The 21,571-nt window shown below is 39.6% G+C and overlaps 1 long non-coding RNA gene across 1 annotated transcript; it reads left to right on the top strand.

The window, feature by feature from the left end:
- Positions 1–2,693: 2,693 nt before the first annotated feature.
- LOC122753088 lies at positions 2,694–10,258 on the top strand. The gene is made up of 2 exons (XR_006356237.1): positions 2,694–2,790; positions 9,947–10,258. It is a non-coding gene; the product is annotated as an uncharacterized LOC122753088 (long non-coding RNA).
- The last annotated feature ends 11,313 nt before the right edge of the window (positions 10,259–21,571 follow it).

The following is a 21,571-nucleotide window of genomic DNA, read 5'->3' as shown; positions in this document are numbered from 1 at the left end:
CTAAATACCTGGGACCCTCTAAAGCTTAACACAGTGTAGCTTGCAAGTAGGGCCCATAGCAAGAGTGAGCTAAAAATCAAGTAAAAAACAGCAAGATGAGCAAGCAAAGAAAGTTGAGAACAATAGGAAGTTTCTTTAGCAACAAGGAAGATTGAAAGTGCCACCCTCAGAAGAGGATAACAACCCCAGGGCCCCTACAGCCAAGCTTCCAAGAAAACTATGAATCAGTCTCAGGCCATGGAAGTGCTCAAAAGGATTTGAAGAGAAAGTAGGAGAGATAGGAAGGCAGAATAGAGAGGCGGAGGAAAGAATGGAAAGAGAGAAACTGAGAGCAATGCAGGAGAGCTTTGAGAAAAAAGTCAACAGCTTGAAAAGCCAATTGGAAAAGGAACTAAAAAAGCTGTTGATAAAAAATATTGCTTAGAACAAAAGATAGAAACATAATCAAACGAAGAATGGCAAACTATTACCAACACTGAGAGGTTGCTATAAATCAAGCATCTCTGAAGTTTTACTTTACAACCAATAAAAAGTGGCAAAGATGATACTAGATAAGAATAATTAATGTTGGAGGCGGTGTAGAATGTATGTTAGTGGAGTCGGACTTCGTTCACACTAATATAAAAAGCAATTCTTACTAATGCTCCAAACCTGACTAAAACACCCATTACCTAATATTCTTAGAGATACAGACAGAAAGATTGCACCTACACCAAAGATTAACGGTTAGAATTTCTGTGTTAAGAAAAGAACTGGAAACAAAGTCACTGCCCACGACTCAGATGTTGGCTAAAGCTATGATGGCACATAAAAGTAGCAGAAAATTACTATTTCATAAGAAATGATGAATATGGAGAGTTCAAAGAGCATTGAAGATGAATATGAACTGATATAGAATTAAGTCAGCAGAACTAGAAAAAATCATGCACAAAATGTGTATAACAATAGCAATAAAAAAGGGAAAGTGAACCCTATGATTATACTGACCAAGCTTGACCTTGGCAGAAGAAAGATGGAAAGGGCCCCCTCTCTCACAATGAAACAATGAATACGTTATCAGACTTGGTAATGTGTTGGCTGGTTTTAATAAACTTCATTTTTCTCTTTCTTTTTTATTCTTTATATAGAGGATGAGGATGAGGTTGATAAGCATGTGGCTAGAAACAAGGGCCTGAAGTCAAGAAAACCTGAGTTCAATCTGGTCTCAGACACTTATAGCTGTGTGACCCTGGGCAAGTCACTTAACTTTTTTTGCCTTAGTTTTCTCAACTGTAAAATGGGGATAATAATAATGCCATTACTTTGGAAGGTTGCTATTGGGATTGAGTGAGATAATTATTTATTAAAAAGAGCTTAGCAGAGGGCAGCTAGGTGGCACAGTGGATAAAGCACTGGCCCTGGATTCAGGAGTACTTGAGTTCAAATCCAGCCTCAGACACTTCACACTTACTAGCTGTGTGGCCCTGGGCAAGTCACATAATCCTCATTGCCCTGCAAAAAACCAAAAAAAGTGGTTAGCACCAGCCCTGGCATATTGTAGATGCTATATAAATGCTTCTTCCTTTCAATAATAACAATAACAATAACTAACCAATATATAGAACTTTAAGGTTTACAAAGAACAATACATACACATATCCTCTTAGGCTATATACACACAGAAGTAAAGTTGACATAAAAACACAAAACAAAAGTTATATATATATATATACACATAGTTTTGTTTTGTCTTGTTTTTTTTTTTTTTTTGGTGGGGCAATGGAGATTAAGTGACTTGCCCGGGGTCACACAGCTAGTAAGTGTCAAGTGTCTGAGGCTGGATTTGAACTCAGGTCTTTCTGAATCCAGGGCCAGTGCTTTACCCACAGTGCACTAGCTTCCCCCATTGATATATTTTTAAAAGAAAAATGAATCTCCACCAGAGTCTACTCCAACACATCATCATGAAATAGATGTGACCTTGAGTGGTCATGGGTCAAACCCTCGGGCACAGGCCTCAAAAAGGTTTACCAAAATGTGAAGGCTTTGTGTTTAGGCCAGGGTATGGACTGTAAGTGTCATTCAGAGATAAATTTACATCAACACCAGCAGGCTGGTCACTGGATGATAAAATTCTTTGTCCATAAACTATTTAAAACAACTTCATTAAAATATAGATAGATGGATGAATAAATTAATAAATAACTTACAGATGAATGAATAAGTAAATGAATGAATGAATAGATAAATGAATAAATAAATAGATGAATGAATAGATAACTGAATAAATAAATAAGCTAAAAGAGATTCATTTTTCTAAAATTAAAGCTGTATCTATATTAAAGAATGATATTATATAAAACTTCAGGGCATCTAGGTGGCACAGTGGATAGAGTGTCAGGCCTAGATCAGGAGATCATATTACTGAGTTCAAATCTGGCCTCAGACTTACTAACGGTGTGCCCTGGGCAAGTCATTCACCCTATTTGCCTCAGTTCCTCATCTGGAAATGAGTTAGAGAAGAAAATTCAAACCACTCTAGTATCTTTGCCAAGAAAACCTCAAATGGGGTCAAGAAGAGTTTTATTTCAATGAATAAGGTTGTATTGTACAATCCACTAACTACTCCAAATCTTCTCTCCAAATTCCCTTTTTAGGAAGCAAAATGCAAGGAAAGTATGAATCCTAGGACCTTGTGGTAAACGGTGAAGGAATCACAGGTCTTCTCCACTGAGCAGTATTGAAATGTAGGAAAGGATGCAGATCAACTGAGACTACAGACTTGACATTGGTTACATTGCTTCCCCAAAGGTATGCATTTACATTGTCTCTCTGAAAGAAAGAGAACTCTGGAATCAAATGAATATTGTCATGAGGCAGTATTATGGAATGGAAAGTGCACTGACCTCCTACAATCCCATGCAAGATGCTTTATCTCTCTAAAACTGTTTCTTCACAAGTTAAATAGAGAAAATTTCCATACTTGTGCAGGATCCTCTTTAACTTGTTACAAAGTGTTGGGTTCACAGGCTTAATTTCCTTGTCGGAAGTTGAGGATCAGAGTGATTAATCATTGGACACATCAGCATCACATTGTGCGAGATAAACTAGTGCTCTTTATTATCCAGGATAGCTCAGTATTTATAGCAGAAAGCCATAAAGAAACTCCAATAGAGTCTCTGCTAGAATAACTCTAAGAAAATAGAATAATTTTTCAACCTTTCAGCCTTGACCTTGGCAGAGCTTGTTCCAGGCTTAGGCAGAGCAAGGGAGGAGGCCAGCCAATCATTGCCTCAGGAATTCACACCTTGACCACAAAGTTTCCTAGGAGACTTGCTGCCTCAGTGACCATGCCCAAGCCCGGGGAGGGGGGGGGAACTCAGTCAGAGGAGTGACAGAGAGCCTTCTAGGTTCGCCACAAAAAGTACTCTCCTCACAACAGCCTAGGAAGGTAGGTTATAGAAATGAGAGCTGGTCCATCAGTACAGGTACCTTGGTCAGAGATCATAGAACGGATGCTGAGGGACTAGCCTAGCAGCAGAGAGCAGGAAAGTTCCAAAGTCAGAATGTGAACCAGGTTTTGTGAATCCCAAGGACCAATGCCCTTTCTGCTGTATCATGCCTCCCCTTTGGGAGTAAAGGTAATATTTGTATGACCCATTTCTTTTATTTCTAATTTTAAAACATTTTTATTTAAAGTTTTGAGTTCTAAATTCTATCTCTTTCTTCCCTGAGACAGTAAGCAATCAAATATAGGTAAATATATGTAAAATGTTTCCATAGTAGTCCTTTTGGATGAGAAGACTCAAATACAAAAGAAAAGGATAAAAGAAAGCGAAATAGCAGGCTTCAGATCTGTATTCAGTCAATATCAATTCTTTCTCTGGAGGGCAGATAGTATGCTTCTCATTGGGTTTCTCTTGCATCATCGTATCGTTGGAAATAGCTAGTTGTTCACAGTTGATCATTATGCAGTATTGCTGTTACTGTGTACAGTGTTCTCCTGGTTTTGTTCATTTCACATGCATCAGTTCATATAAGTCTTCCCAGGTTTTTCTGAAATCATCTGTTTGGTATGACCCTGCTTCTTGAGGTTGTTGTGATGGCCAAATGAAAGAAAAGTATGAGAGTCTTTTGTAATCCATAAATACTACATACAAGTGCAAGCTATTGGGAACAGCAGGTGGTGCAGTGGATAGAACACTGGGCCTCCCTCCAGTCAAGAAGACTCATCTTCCTGAATTCAAATCTGACCTCAGATATTTACTAGCTGTGTGACCCTGGGCAATCACTTAACCCTGTCTGCCTGCCTCAGTATCCTTATCTATAAAAAGAGGAGGAGAAGGAAAAGGCTGACTACTCTAATACTTTTGCAAAAAGCCTTAAAGGGGTTACAAGAGTTGGACATGCTATTATCATTATTAGGTTGAAAGTTCTAATTGAACCAAACCCTAATATTCTGATATTTACACTCATAGGATTATATGTTTAGAATTAGAAGAGACAGAGAGGTCATCTAGTCCAACATTCTAAGTTTAAAGATGAGGTAATTTAATTCCAGAGTGGTTAATTGATATGTCAGCATCCTTCCATTGTTGTTCATTTTACCTTTTGAGAAGCATAATATTTGTGAGTTAACATTTCATAATATGATACCCCACTTTTGGTTTTAACCTAAGCTAGACAAAAATAGGATAATAAAAATGTCTTTTGTAAAATGCTACGCAATTTTCAAAATGCTTTACTCCCATTATCTTATCTGAGTTATACAGCCAGCTTACAAGGTAAGTTGTTGTTCAGTCATTTCAGTCACATCTCTTCATCACCCCATTTGGAGTTTTCTTGGCAGAGATACTGGAGTGGTTTTCCATTTCCTTCTTCAGCTCATTTGACTAAGGCAAACTGGATTAAGTGATTTACCCAGCGTCACACAGCTAGTAAACTGTCCTTGAAGCCAAATTTGAACCCAAGAAGATGAGTCTTCTTGACTGCAGGCCTGGCACTCTATTTTTAGGACCACCTAGCTGCTCAGTACAAGGCAAGTACCACCAGAATTATTATCATCCCTATTCCACAGATGAGAAAACTAGTTTCAACTAGTTTCAGAAATAAGAAATGAATCCATGTCTCCCCAACTCTGAGTCCAGCACTCTGTCTCCTGTATCACACTGCCACCTCAAGATTCCAATGAATAAGGCAAGTCAGCATCATATCAGTGATTAAAGTACTTGGTTTTAATAGTATTTCTTCAGTGGCTGCCTCAGAAACATTGGCATTGACTTTTTTTAGACAGTTTTATCCACTCCCAAATAGGTCACTCCCTCCTTGAGTCATCTTTGGTTGAGTCAAAACATCTTAAGAATCTATACATTGGTTCACTTGCTGTGTGACCCTGGCGTAAATCCATAACCCTCCATTGCCACTCCCAGGGAAAAAAAAGAATTATGCATTGGGTGGAGGAGAATCTCATCTGAAGTTTTCGGTTTTCAATTTCTCCTTTGTCATTTTCTCTCTGTATTCTTTTTACTTTTCTTTCTTTCTTTCTTTTTTTTTTTTTTTTGGTGGGGTAATGAGGATTAAGTGACTTGCACAGGGTCCCACAGCTAGCGTCAAGTGTCTGAGGCTGGATTTGAACTCAGGTCTTCCTGAATCCAAGGTCGAAGTTTTATCCACTGCACCACCTAGCTGCCCTCTCCCTGTATTCTTTGATTCTTTTTTTTTTTTTTAGCGAGGCAATTGGGGTTAAGTGACTTGCCCAGGGTCACACAGCTTGTAAGTGTTAAGTGTCTGAGGTTGGACTTGAACTCAGGTCCTCCTGAATCTAGGGCCGGTGCTCTATCCACTGTGTCACCTAGCTGCCCCTCTCCCTGTATTCTTAATACTCCTCTCCCCCACTTGGGTGCCGTCTTTTAGAAGAAGGGAATTAACTTTAGGAAGGAGGTATGGCATTTTTAAGATTGTAAAAGAGGAGGACTTGTGCATTGTAATGACCTAGAGTTGGGAAATCCTGGGTTCAGATCCCCCCTCAGCTTCTTACTAGCTGTGTCCCCCTGGACAAGTCATTTAACCTGCCTGATCTCAGCTTCTTTCTCTGTAAAATCAACAAGTCAAGTGCCCTTGGTGGAAACTTCCTTTTCTCTTCTCTTCTAATTCAAAGCATGGAGATATCTCCTAGCTGCAGCAGTTTGAGAATGCAAGGGATCTACCTCTGCTCCTAACAGATCAGCACTACAGATGGAACAGGCAAACCCTCAGATTATTGGTTTGTGTTTCCTTCAATACTTTATAAATGACCATGGCTTCCTGTTAGCTGGAGGATAAAACAGGAATTTCTTGATCTGGTTTCAGCCTTCCATAATCCTACTCCAATCTGCTTGGTTTCATATCCTCGGGGCATCCCTTATTCCAAACTGGATTCTTGACATGCCATCTGTCACACCTAGAATTGACATGCCATTTGTCACACCTAGAATGGCCTTTGCTCTCAAGCTGGGAAAAACCTTCTCTATTTCCACCATTTAAGGTTCAACTCAGGTGCTACCTTCTCAATGCAGTCTTCCCTAATCGGCACCCCCCCACCCCCCCCAGCCCGCCACAATGTAAATGTTTTCTCTCCCATCAGATTTTTTCTGGGCACTTTATCTGATATTCTCCTTTATCTCTGTTGCAGTCTGCTTTATACTAATAATGTTGTTGTCCTGTCATTTCAGTAGGATCTAACTCTCTGGGACCCCATTTGGGGTTTTCTTGGGAAAGGCACTGGAGTGGTTTGCCATCTCCTTCTCCAGGTCATTTGACAGATGAAGAAACTGAGGCAAAGAAGGTTAAGTGACTTGCCCAGGGTCATACAACTAGTAAATGTCAGAGGGCAGATTTGAACTCACTGAGTTTTCCTGACTTCAGGGCCAGCACTTTATCCATTGCACCATATAGCTACCCCAACTTATGCCCATTTCACTTCCCCTGCACTATAAGAGCTGTCAGGACTGGAAGTGTATAATCTTTTGTCATTTTTGTATCCTCAGTATCTGAGTAGCTGTTTAATAAATAGTGGTGGTGGTGGTGGTGACTGGCGAATAAGAACTTTCATCTAGGTACTTACATTCCAAAATGGAGGGATGCCTCTAAATATCCTTCTGTTGGCACAGTCCGCAAAAAATCAACAAGAAAGGCATTGCTAAATTAAGAGGTAAGATGTAAGAAGTTTCTTCAGAGGGCCTAAATGCCTTTCCTATGGAGTAAAGTGCATGGTCTTTATGAGGGTTACTTGAGATTCTTCAAGCTCTATTATGTGCTTCTGGGATTGTAACTGTGAGGTTTTGGTAAAGCTGATGGCCAGATGTGCAGAGATGGCTCTGGAAGAGTTTTTGTTCACAGAAATCATTCAGAGAGTGCCATTTAGGCATTGCTATCAAATTTGTCCCTTAAGAATGCAGAGGAGGGGGCAGCTAGATGGCGCAGTGGATAGAGCACCAGCCCTGGAGTCAGGAGGACCTGAGTTCAAATCCAGCCTCAGACACTTAACACTTACTAGCTGTGTGACCCTGGGCAAGTCACTTAACTCCAATTGCCTCACAAAAAAACCAAAACAAATAAACAAACAAAAAAAGAATGCAGAGGAAGTCCTAGAGATATTGACAACTCTTAGTAAACTCAAAGAAATGTACTAAGCCATCCAACAACAGGAAAAAAATAACAATTAAAATGTAAGTACTGTATGAACTGATGGATAGTGAAGTAAGCAGAACGAGGAGAAGGTTGTGTACAGTGACAGCAATGTTTATTTGGTGAAGAACTGTGAATGACTTAACTATTCTCAGCAATACAATGATCTAAGACAATCCCAAAGGGCTAATGATGAAACGTAGTATTCACCTCCAAAGAAAGAACTGATATTGATTGAACACAGACTGAAGTATGCTATTTTCACTTTCTTTTCTTTTTTCTCTTATTCAAATTTACTTATACAGAATGACTAATATGATAATGTTTTACATAATTGCTCATGTATAACCTATATTTGATTGCTTACCACCTCAGGAAGGGAGATGGGGAGGGAGGGAAGGAGGTATAAAATTTGAAACTCAAAACTTTAAATAAAATTTTTTTTTAAAAAAAAAAAGAACCTAAGTACAATTAATCTAGCAGCCAAGTGTTGTAGTGGATAGAGCATTGTGCCTGGAGTCAGGAAGATTCATCTTCATTAATTCTAATCTGGTCTGACATTTGCTAGCTGTGTGACCCTGAGCTAGTCACTTAACCCTGTTTGTCTCATTTTCCTCATATGGAAAATAAGCTGGAGAAGGAAATGCCAAACCACTCCAGTATGTCTACCAAGAAAATCCTAAATCGGGTCACAAAGAGTCAGACATGACTGAAACGACTAAACAACAACAACAATCAATCTGGGTAAAGGTGGTCATTGAAGCAATTGGAGTGGATGAGATCACCAAAGGAGAGTATAGACAGAGGAAAGCAGAGGGTCAAGATAGGAACTGGGAGAAAGAGTAGTTACCAATAGCAACAGGTAAGAAGTCAAAGAAGGACAGTCAGGACAGTGCAGTGCCTGGCAGATGGTAGCCAGGCAGAATGTCAGGGCCCCACAGTGGAAGGTGGGCCCCAGGAGAAGGGCGGGACCATCACATGGTGATGATGATGAGTGACTTTTAGGAAAATGTGAAAAGGAAGGGATACCCACCCCCACGTGAAAGTTTGAGGGGCCAGAATGGGACTCTCCTGATTGAAAGAGACGTTGGCAGGGGAGGGAAAGGACACTTGCATAAAAGGAATATGTTCTATGGAGAACAAGATAATGGGAGAATAGGAGCTGTAAAGAAAGATTTTGTAGAGATTAAAGGAAGAAAAACCAAAGAGGTAGCTAGTGTATATTTCTACAAAATGGCCTTATTCTTTTTTTTAATCATAAAAGTATTTTATTATTTTCCAGTTACATGTAAAGATACTTTTCAACATTTGTTTTCATAAGATTTTTAGTTCCAAAATTTTCTCCCTCCCTTCCCTCCCCCTTCCCCAAGACAGAAAGCAATCTTATATAGGTAATATATGTACAATCACATTAAACATATTTCTACATTAGTCATGTTGTGAAAGAAGGATCAGAACAAAAAGGAAAAACCTCAAAAAAGAAAAAAAAAACAACCCCCCAAAATAGAAAAAAGTATGGTTCAATCTGCATTCAGAATCCACAGTTCTCTTTTCTGGATGTGGAGAACATTTTTCCATCATGAGTTCTTTGGAATTGTCTTGGATCATTGCACTGCTAAGAGCCAAGTCTATCATAGTTGAAGCACACAATGTTGCTGTTACTGTGTACAGTGTTCTCCTGGTTTTGCTCACTTCACTCAGCACCAGTCCACTTAAATCTTTCCAGGTTTTTCTGAAATCTGAAAATGGCCTTATTCTTAAGTCCAGAAACAGCTGTAGTGTCCTGAGGTCCTTGTGGGAGGTTATCACACACTCATAATGACAGAAGTTACCATAAAAAATAAATAAATAAAAAAGAAGTTACCAAAGGCCATCCAATGGTTTGTCATTTCCTTCTCCAGCTCATTTTACAGATGAGGAAACTGAGGCAAACAGGGTGTGACTTGCCCAGGGTAATATCTTCATTTCATTCATCCAGTCCTCATATGGTATTATCAAGATCTTTTGTCATCTCAGTTGCCTTGTTCCAAACATTCTCCAGATATTCAAAATCCTTTCTAACATTGAACACAACATCGCCAGCATTCTTCCTATACATAGGAAAGCAGGACAATTACCCTCATTATTTGCCCGTGTTTAATAAAGAGCCATCTCACCTGAACTCTGCATTGTTGGAGGCGTTGAGACACCTTGAGATGCTGTTTTTCTTGGTAAAGTTTGGTGTTGTTGCCTGCAAATCAGATTTTGAAAGGACTTAAATTTTCTGGATGCTAACCCGTGGTTACCTTGTTTTTTCTGATAGATTTGTCAATGAATATGGCGCAATGGGAAGACACAAGGAACAAAGAAACCTTTGCAGAGGACAAGGTGGAAGCCATAGATGCTGATATCAGTTGCACATGTACCACTGACCATCCTCTGGAGTGATGGTTCACAATTTGTCCTACAGATTCCATGCTCACATCCCCAAAGAGCACCCTGACTATGAAAGGAATAGGAGAAGTTCAGAAAATAATTTTGAAAATATGCTTGAAAAGTCATAAAAGTTCATGCATTTCCATAGAACTTAATGCATTGTGTACAGTCATCCTTAATAAATGTATTGCTAATTAAATGTGTGTTCATAAGTCCTTTTTTTTTTTTTTAGGGCAACTAGATGGCACAGTGGATAGAGCATGGGCCCTGGATTCAGGAGGAACTGAGTTCAAATTCGACCTCAGATACTTGACACTTACTAGCTGGGTGACCCTGGGCAAGTCACTTAACCCTCATTGCCCTGGGAGGGAAAAAAAAAGAAACTATATTCATAAGTCCTTTTTTCCCTTATCAATAACACAGTATCATGAAAATATCCAGCAGTTCTGCTCCCTGCTCTTCAGATGTGTAAATCTATCCTTCTCTTGTGAAATGGTCTTTGTTGAAAGATGAAAACAAATAGTATCTTGGTTAGCTTTAATAATGCCTTGTACAAGGTTGTTCCTTTTTAGGCATACAAAAACTGCTATAAGCATGTGTTTTCTTCCATGCTTACCAAAAGGAAGATCATAGAATCGTTGAGAGTGAAGGAAGTTCCTGAGGTCTTTTTACCAGTAATGCTGGGGCAAATCTTTTTTTGTGGGGCAATGAGAGTTAAGTGACTTGCCTAGGATTACACAGCTATTACACATCAAGTGTCTGAGGTCGGATTCGAACTCAGGTCCTCTTGACTCCAGGGCTGGGGCTCTATCCACCAGGCCACCTAGCTGCCCCTGCAGGGCAAATCTTAAAGCTCAATATAGAATTGAAGTTAAATCTGATTGGTTAGAAGATGAAAGAGATCATGTCATAGTAGCAGCTAGAGAGGCTGCCTTCGGGTCAGGAAGACCTAAGTTCAAATCCTTCCTCTGACACATCTCCTGTGTAGCCATGTCTCACGTTACATGTCTCAGTGTTAGAACATCCTAAGACTATAAGTTTAGGTCAAATTAGTGATCTGAATCAGTGGAATGAATTTCCCATTCCAGGAATTCCTTACATGCAAGTAATTACAGTCTTGGACCAAAAAACACTTAAAGCAGTAAAAGCAATATCATGACAATGATCAACTGTGAAAGATTTTGTTTCTTTGATCAAGACAATGATTCAAGAAACTTCCAAAGGATCCATGATGAAAAATGCAGACTTTTGTCACTTTCTCTCTGTCTCTCTGTTTCTGTCTTTCTCTCTGTCTCTGTCTCCATGTCTGTCTATCTCTCTCTCTGTATGTATGTATGCATGTGTGTATATGCACATGTATACATACATATGTACGTGTAATTTACAGAATTTATTTTGTTGTAGAAATCAGGATTTGATTGCCAATTAATAGGTATAAAATAAATTTCTGAATGCTGAAGGAATTGGCCACTGAATTATCTTAACATTTTTCTCCATGTGAACTGTGGTCAAACAGTCCCTGTTTCTTTTGTAGTTTGAGAAGCTTGTCATAACCACTCACTTTGTTCCCAGGGTCTTTACTCAGAGCCTTTCTGGAGGGCAGCCCCAGAATTTTTGCCTCTGCCCAAGGATTTGATTATGTGCTTTCATGCAGGAATTTTGATCTACCAGTTTCCTTTTAATCATTCTTTCTTCTCTCCTTGGATTCTTCAATCCAGGGCCTACTTATTATTCCTTTATGCACCTTTATTCCAACACCCAACTGTATGCCTCTTCTCTGTCTATCCCCTAAATCTGGAATATCAATACTCCTTATCTCTGCTTCCTGTCTTCTTCTTCTTCTTCTTCTTCTTCTTCTTCTGAGACAACCAGGGTTAAATGACTTGTCTAGGGTCACACAGCTAATCTGAGGCTGGATTTGAACTCATTCTCCTGACTGTGGAATCTGGGACTTTAGCTGAGACTTGAAAGAAACTAGGGAAGCAAGGGAGCATGAATAGAGAGGAGGAGGAAGAGGGGAAGGAGGGAGGGGAGGAGGACAGTTCCAGATATGGAAGATAGCCAGCAAAAACACTGGGAGTTGGGAACAACAAGGAAGACATTGTCCTTAAATGGCAGAATACTTACAGGAAAGTCAGATGTAAGAAGCTGCAAAGAGAATAAAAGCCAAATGGGATTGCATTTGATCTTGGAGGCAACAGGAACCACTGGCATATACACATATGTGGTTGCTGAAATGGCTGCTCAGAGTCCACTGATTTTTGTAAACTGTGGCACTATGCTGGTCATATGATAAATCCATTATTAAAATGTTTCTATGCATTGATAAGTATAGCTGGCAGTGATAACCAGGGTTTGGGGACAGTTACCCCAATAACCAGTTGAGTCCAGACTGGATTAAGCAAACATAGTTTTCTTAGAAGGGAGAAAAGAGAATAGGCATGCATGCCCAGGCAACCAAGTATAGAATTCACTGGAGACTGAGGCTTTGAGAGAGAAAAGATCTTTTGTGCTCATAAACCGCAAAGGGAGGGAAATAGGGCAGAGAAGGGGAAGAGAATGGGTGGTCTGTCCTTGAGATGAGTTCACCACGGAAGTAGGGTTCTTCTTGCAACAGTTGACCTTAAGATTAATTTAGGTCAGAGCAGCTAGGTGGCGCAGTGGATAAAGCACAGGCCCTGGATTCAGCAGGACCTGAGTTCAAATTTGACCTCAGACACTTGACACTTTACTAGCTGTGTAACCCTGGGCAAGTCACTTAACCCTCATTGCACTGCAAAAAAAAAAAAGTCATATTCATGCCAACAGTTCTTATTTTCACTCTGTTTATTTCTGAGACTTTCTGATAGAAACTGTTTGCATGCACTCAGATGTACAGTTTTTGCTTCTCACTGTATTTATTCCAAGCCATTTGAGGCATACTTGCACCTCTATAATCAGACTGGGAAAAAAGGGGGTTATCACTTTTTGTTTTTTTAAGTGAGGCAATTGGGGTTAAGTGACTTGCCCAGGGTCACACAGCTAGTACGTGTTAAGTGTCTGAGGCCCGATTTGAACTCAGGTACTCCTGACTTCAAGGCTGGTGCTCTATCCACTGCGCCACCTAGCTGCCCCGGGTTATCACTTTTTAAAGCTGAAGTAAAGTAGAATTGGAGAAATGATCATTGACTTGTGAAAGCCTAAGGGGGGAAAATATCAATTTCTGGTTTAGCTGGATTTTTTACACTTTTTGTAATAAATACTTTTAAAATAAAGGTTGTGAACAAAGTATTTCCACTAAAAAAAAAAAGAAAAAAAGCAGAGAAGGAATTAAAGGAAAAGAAAAAATTGGAGTGAAAATAAAATTATCACTGTTTGCAAATAATATGGTGTCATAAGAGGGTTTTTTTTTTTTAGTGAGGCAATTGGGGTTAAGTGACTTGCCCAGGGTCACACAGCTAGTAAGTGTTAAGTGTCTGAAGCTGGACCCGAACTCAGGTACTCCTGACTCCAGGGCTGGTACTCTATCCACTGTGCCATCTAGTTGCCCCTAGAGGGTTTTTTAAAAATTTCTTTTCTAGGGGGTTAGCTAGGTGGTGCAGTGGATAAAGCACTGGCCCTAGAGTCAGGAGGACCTGAGTTCAAATTTGGCCTCAGACACTTACTAGCTGTGGGACCCTAGGCAAGTCACTTAACCCTCATTGCCCCACAAAAAATTTTTTTTTCTTTTCTATCTTATTTCTATTTCTGCAGTATGATCATTTTATTTGTAAGGTAATCATGTAATTGGCCAAAGCTTTCCTTATAGTATGGAATTTAGCTGAGACCTCTTGTAAACTGAGGCAAACGCTCTCTTAAATGGAATTTAGGTCTCTCCCCAAAGGGGAAGACTGGAGAATGCCAAGGTCAGTTCTCCAGAGGATGCAAAGGCCAGTTCTTGAGAATTAAATCTCCTTCCTAAAAGGGAAGCAAAACCAGAGAAAGACAATGCCTGCAAAAATTTTAAAAGTTTTTATCAAGCAGGGAAGAAAATCTAGCATCACGATGGGTGCTTTTTCAGCCTATTGCTTAACAGGACACTATGCAGTATATTGCAAGGGTTTATATGCAGTTTAAACAAAGACAGGTAAGGAATTTGGAGGAAAGGTGGGCATAGAAAGGCCCATTCCCAAAAGGAGGGTGTGTGTGAGGAATTACAGGGGTGGAACACGTGGTTCTTTGGGGATGGGCAGTTCAATTCAAGGCTTGCTTATGCAGATTTCTTCAAAAAGAAAAGGATTCTTTCAAAGTTGTTTGTCTGGAAGAGGATGTAATGACTTAAGGGAGGGTTGTGCTCACTCTCTCCTCCAGAGCCACTTAGGTCCAGTAGCAAGAAATACATCTGGACGACTGGAGAGTTGGCAATTGGCATTAAGTGACTTGGCCAGGGTCACACAGTTAAACTAGTGTCTGAGGTGAAATTTGAACTCGGGCCCTCTAGACTCCATGGCCAGTGCTCTATCCACTGTACCACACTGTCCCTGTTCTAAAGTTAGAGAACAGCTGAAGATAAGATCCATATCCATAGTCATATAAATCCTGCGGTTTCAGGATTACTGATTCCCTGGATGTCCAGCTGGGTTTATTCTCGGTCTCAAGAAGGATTGTTGGTATGTTAGCCAATGAAGCCAGTCCTTATACAGCTGTTCTGGTTACCTGGATAATGGGGGTTGGGGGGTCAAGCAAATCAAGGTACCCATTTTTTTCACCTCCAATGACTAACTGATTACAGGTAAAAGAATTTCTGGCTCAGCTTTATGATAACCATTACACTGGTTATAAATTCCAAGGTAATTTCCTCTCTGTGTTTGTTGATCAGTTACAACTTGACCTGATACCATTTTTCCCTTTCTGCATCTTTGACATGAAACCTCCTTCCTCTCTATAAATTTTACAAGTTTACCTTTGCAATGTAAACCTTTCCCTTTCCCTTTGGGCATCTATAAAATCCAATTGTATCTCTTTTCCCCTTTGACTAAACTAGAGGCAATGTAGAGCAGCTAGGTGGCGCAGTAGATAGGGTGCCCAACCTGGCATCAGGAAGATTTCCTCTTAACAAGTTGGAATCTGAATGCAGATGCTCATTATGTAACTGGGCAAGTCACAAACAAGGGTAAACCCTGTTTGCCTCAATTTCCTCATCTGTAAAATGAGCTGGAGAAAGAAATGGCAAACTACTCCAGTATCTTTGCCAAGGAAACAACTGAACAACCACACACACACAAAAGACTATCTAAGCCTTATAAAAATTTTATCTGGGGCAGCTAGATAGTGCAGTAGATAAAGTACCAGCCCTGGATTCAGGAGGACCTGAGTTCAAATCTGGCCTCAGATACTTAACACTTACTAGCTGTGTGACCCTGGGCAAGTCACTTAACCCCAATTGCCTCACCAAAAAAAAAAAATTTTATCTGGGGTTCAGTAGTCATTAAGAAACCTGAGTCTATGCTCTAACCACATAGTAAAACCAGTTACCAAATGACAGTTTATAAGTATGAAGTACCTATCAATGAAGCCTTATATGTTCATTCCTATATCAAATTAGCAGACAACAAAGGGACAGTAATAGGTGGGAAAGACTGAGTCTTTCAGCTCAGAAGTCCTCCATGTAAAATTTCTCTGGGGAAGCTTCTAAGTGGAAAAACTTATGGATAAAATGTCTACCTCTAGAAAACAGCATCGATATAGAGCAAAGCTGCTTAAACTGTTGATCGCAACCCCATGAGCATGTGGGGGTTGCAAAAAATTTGTCAGTAAATGTTTGCTTTGTATACCTATTTTATATGCCTATATACCCAGGGTTGGGTAAACATTTCTCAGGTAAAAAGAGATAGCAAGTGGAAAAAAAAATAAGAAGCTCTGACGGTGTTCTGTGTACTTGTCTGTGTTGTCTTGAGCCGTCTGCTTGTCTCTTGCACCTAAATAATCAGTTAGACCAAGAGTTGAATTCTGGAGCACTCAGTCTGACAGCGCTACTGCTGTCCAGTAACTGAGTCATAGGAGTCTAAAGCAAGGGCTTGGATTTTGAAACTGAGGTCTTAACTGGAGGGATTCTGTATTTTTCCAATTCTGTTTCCTTTTACCTCATTTTCCCTCAGGCAAATGAGCAAGGCACTGGCCCTAATTACTGTGCTGTCTGGGCTACTATCCTTGTGGCCCTGGTCTGGTTAAAATACACACACACACACACACACACACACACACACACAAACACCAGACATAAAATTCTTGATTTGAATCATCAGTAGTCAGTCTCAGGATCTTGTTTTTGGTCTGTTTGGATTTGGTTACAAGAATACAAATCTAATGTAAACCTCAATATTAATGGTGGGGAAAAATACTAAGGGTGAGGGGGGGAGTTGGGGAGTAGGGTCAGACATCATTTTTCTTGGGGATCTCTCAAATTCTGGTTTCATTATCTGTCTGGCAAATTACTGTGTTGGTATTGCCATAAATCACCAAATATATATTTAAATCTGGTCTGGTTTTAGGGCTGATAAAAAACTGTTTTGGTCAACCATGGTGGCTTGGTTAGGTTTTGTTCGTTTGTTTGATTTGGGTTTTTGTTGTTGTTGTTGTTTTTTCAGGTAGTGGGGGGTGTCTAATGATTCCAGTCTGGTAATTTGGTTCAAAAATCATTTTTTGATCCCTCAGGTTCTGATCCGGTATGGGATCTGTAGAGTCCATCCATTCTAAAGATACCCATTAGGTTGTTTCTTAGCTGTCTGGTCATTCTGGTTGATGTAGGAGGCAAAAGGGGGTTAATAGAAAAACCTAGGGGGCAGCTAGGTGGCGCAGTGGATAGAGCACCGGCCCTGGAGTCAGGAGTACCTGAGTTCAAATCCGGCCTCAGACACTTGACACTTACTAGCTGTGTAACCCTAGGCAAGTCACTTAATCCCAATTGTCTCACAAAAAGAAAAAAAGAAAGAAAGAAAGAAAAGAAAAACCTAAGACCCAAGCTCTAATTCAGATATGAGAACTATGAGGGATTCAGACCCCAGTTAATGAATAACTTACAAGTCAGGATGCTAAGTTCTCTTACTCACATAAATCAGTACCCATAAGGGGAACAAAGGGAGAGAGGCCATGAAGACCTTAGACTAAATGACAGGCTATAGAAATTTAGACTAGAAATAAATGATAAATGAAGATGTTTTGAAACTAGCCATGGGAACCAGAAAGAGACATGCACAGAAAAGGCTAAATTTGTCCCCAGATTCACACCTCCACTGAAAAAGGTACCCGCCTCGGGGTTGGTTTAGGACCCCAGGAATTCCAAATTAGGATAGGCCCTCCCCTGTACCTCCCTAAAGTGGAGATTAGACTGATAATTAATTTATCCATATTATAAATATAACTGTCTTTCACTATTCGAGAGATACATTTCCACTATTCTGGTTCTCTCCCTGTGTTCACTCACAGTATTGCAATAAAACTTGGGAAACTGAGTCACTGAGTCTTATAATTCTTTTGGGACTACTCACTATGAATTTGACCCCAAATTCCAACCCACATCACCGGCTGCAAATTCAGAAGTTACTATTATTCTTGGTTGAATCTACTTCTGATCTTGGAGCTGTAATTTAGTTAAATTCTGAGAAAAAAAAAATTAAAAGACTGAAATACTCTTTCCTTGATGTCCCCCCACCCCTCCACCTCTCCACCCTCCACCCCTGCTTCAGATATTTTGAAGTTGAAATCTTGCTTGTGCTTAACTAAATGACCATTTCACAGGTAAACTATCTTGGGTCGTCAGATCACTACAATTCTAAGATTTTAATGATAAACCTTTGTTGTTTTGTTTCCCATTGTCCCATGGACATCCGCGGGATTTTCTAGACTATGATTCTGCAATACTTTTACCAGATGTTTTAAGTGACTTGCCTAGGGTCATCCCCCGAGCCTGAGTTTGAAGCCGTGTGTGTATCCACCACATCACCCTAAAAGACAATTATGACCCCAATATGATTTGAACACGCAACCTCCTGAATCTAGAGCTCAGACATGCGCTACCATTGCGCCACGAGGTCCTCTGCTATTGGAAAGTTTATTATCCCCTTCCTAGGGATAAGGTTTCAGGAAGCGGCAGAAATGACTTAGGGATTTTCTTCCTCCTGCTTTGTGCTTCTAATTCTGCAAAAAGAGGGAGGGGGGAATGAGATGACGTTTCCCCCTTTAGGGAAAGTACCAGAGTTCCACTGGAGTTCCATTTTGATCTGTGGGGGAAATGTTTGACAGTTTTAGTTCAATTGGTATACTGCTTGTTTGAGAAGGAAAGATGTTAATAAGTAAAAGAATCAAGTTTTGGAAAAATATATTTGAGATACTTTGGGATATGAGGGATGGAGAAAAGGAAGTTTTGGTTCAGTGAAAAGAGAACTGCAAATCAGAAGTTTAAAGAAAGTCAAAGGAAGTTGGAAAGGTTGGAAGATGCCAGAAGAAAAGCCCGGGATTTAGTACAACATCACAGAAACATGTAAGATAGTTTTAGGTCTCTCTAAGAGAAGAAGGGGAAGATTTCTATGCCTGTAAATTTGTGGACACTATTTTTTTTAAACTTTTAAAAAATCCTTTTTGTATTTTTAAATTAAATTAATTTTTTTTTTTGCAGGGCAATGGAGGTTAAGTGACTTGCCCAGGGTCACACAGCTAGTAAGTGTCTGAGGTCACATTTGAACTCAGGTACTCCTGAATCCAGGGCCAGTGCTTTATCCACTGCGCCACCTAGCTGCCCCCAACACTGTTTAAAGATATACTTATTATAGCTGATTTTTTTTTTAAAGCATCACTACACTGTCTTTTTTGTGGGGCAATGAGGGTTAAGTGACTTGCCCAGGCTCACACAGCTGGTAAAAGTCAAGTGTCTGAGGCCCGATTTGAACTCCTAAATCCAGGGTCAGTGCTTTATCCACTGTGCCACCTAGCTGCCCCCCATTACAGTTAATTTTGAGAGGTCTCCGGATCTCTGTGTTTTATTTCAGCTATTTAAATATTCCTGTTGATAGTAGGAAAAAGAGCTGGAATTATATTATAGCATGATCTATATTTGGCAAAATTTTATTCAGTTATTACATTTGTCAAGTTAGAAATGTGTTTGCAGCATAGATTTATTTGATTATAGAGTATTAAAAAACTGTCCTTAAAGGACAATAGAGGATAGTTGTATCTTTATGTGGGGAATATATACTTACTATTTCATTACAATGTAGCGAGGTTATGTTTATAATTTCTTTGTTTGAGAAGGTACCCTGAGGCTTAAAGTATAATATGGGGGCAGCTGGATGGCACAGTGGATAAAGCACTGGCCCTGGATTCAGGAGGACCCGCGTTCAAATCTGACCTCAAACACTTGACACTTACTAGCTGTGTGACCCTGGGCAAGTTACTTAACCCCAATTGCCCCACAAAAAAAAAAAAAAAAAGGAAAAGTATAGTCTGTACTTTTCTTCTTATCTTACTTGATGAACATTCCTTCTTTTGGCCTTGAGTAAATAGCTCTGCTATTCTTTTTGTTTCATATTGACTTTCTCCTTCTTTGATCTAATACCTGCTTCGTAAGATGCCGTTACTCTCTCTGATTCATGCAGCTTCAGAAGAGGGAAAAGAGGTATGTCATCTGTGAAACTAAAGATGGAATTTCTGGTACTGTTGCTTGAATAAACTATGGGTGGGACTTTTTATTCCTTTCAACCCGAACTTCTTAAACTGTGAATGTGGGGGTTGCAAAAAATTTGGCAACAGTAAAAGGTTTTGTATACCTATTTTACATACCTATATACCTGGGGTCATGTAAAAATTTCTCAGGAGAAAAGGGGTTGTGAGTGGGAAAAGTTTAAGAATCCCTGACTTACACAAACTGATAGCTGCATCAAAAAAGCTGAGACCAATCACTTCCCAGCAACAGCTTTATTTATATGGGGCAACGCACTTCATTACTTCTGTTTTCCTCTATTATTGTCCTTTACCCTTTCTGTTGTTTGGAATGTTTGCAGGTTGAATATTCTACTCACTTCAGAGTTTAGTTTTGAGGTTCAGTTTTTTTTTTTTCCTCTGTAGGAATGTCTCAAATTCCTTCCCTTTTTAAAATGTCTATATTCTTTTTTTTATTAAAGTATTTCATTATTTTCCAGTTACATGTAGAAATAGTTTTCAACATTTGTTTTTATAAGATTTCTAGTTTTAAATTTGTATCCCTCCCTCCTCTCCCCCGCCCAAGACAGAAAGCAATCTGACATAGGTTATATATGTACAATCACATTAAACATATTTCTGCATTAGTCATGCTGTGAAAGAAGAATCAGAGCAAAAGGGAAAAACCTCAAAAAAGAAAAACAAAAATAGAAATAGAAATAGTATGGTTCAATCTGCATCTAGATTCCACAGTTCTTTTTTTTTCCTTCTGGATTTGGAGAGCATTTTCCATCATGAGTCCCTTGGAACCATCTTGGACCCTTGTTTTCTGAGAAGGAGTCAAGTCTATCACAGCTGATCAACACACAATGTTGTTGATACTGTGTACAATGTTCTGCTGTTTCTGCTCATCTCACTCAGCATCAGTTCATGTAAGTCCTTCCAGGTTTCTCTGAAATCTGCCTGCTCATCGTTTCTTACAGCACAATAGTATTACATTACATTCATATACCACAACTTGTTTAGCCATTCCCCAATTGATGGGCATCCCTTCACTTTCCAATTCCTTGCCACCACAAAAAGAGCAGCTATAAATATTTTTGTACATGTGGGTCCTTTTCCCTTTTTTATGATCTCTTTGAGCAAAAGGCCTGATAGTGGTATTGTTGGGTCAAAGGGTATGCACAGCTTTATAGCCCTTTGGGCAAAGTTCCAAATTGCTCTCCAGAATGGTTGGTTCAGTTCACAGCTCTACCAACAATGCATTAGTGTTCCAATTTTTCCACAGCTTCTCCATCATTTATTATTTTCCTTTTTTTGTCATATTGGCCAATCTGATAGGTGTCAGGTGGTACCTCAGAGTTGTTTTAATGTGAATTTCTCTAATCAATAGTGATTTAGAGCATTTTTTTTTCATATGGCAATAGATAGCTTTGATTTCTTCATCAGAAAATTGCCTGTTCATATCCTTTGACCATTTCTCAATTGGGAAATGACTTGGATTCTTATAAATTTGATTTAGTTCTTGATGTATTTTAGAAATGTAAGGGGCTAAAATTCTAGCTAAACTGTCTAAAATATCTAATGAGTGGTAACCAATAAATTATAAGCTTTAGCAAGAGTATTTAAGTGTTTAAGTATTTATTAAAGAGCATGAGGATCTAATGATCAGAGAGAAAGGAAAAAATCTAACTATTTCTAAGAGACCCCATCATCCAACCTGCCATGGAGAGATCAGGAACAAAAAGGGCCCAATGCTTCCTCCTTCCTCCCAGAAGCCTCCTCTGAAACTGTGAACATCCCATCCACACACCCACACAGCTCCAAGCTAATTGGCTGGTAGCTTTGATAGACAGTACCC

Source organism: Dromiciops gliroides, chromosome 4 (assembly GCF_019393635.1).
Source record: "Dromiciops gliroides isolate mDroGli1 chromosome 4, mDroGli1.pri, whole genome shotgun sequence".
Classification (NCBI taxonomy): Eukaryota; Metazoa; Chordata; class Mammalia; order Microbiotheria; family Microbiotheriidae; genus Dromiciops; species Dromiciops gliroides.
This window is presented reverse-complemented; position numbering and strand designations above follow the sequence as displayed.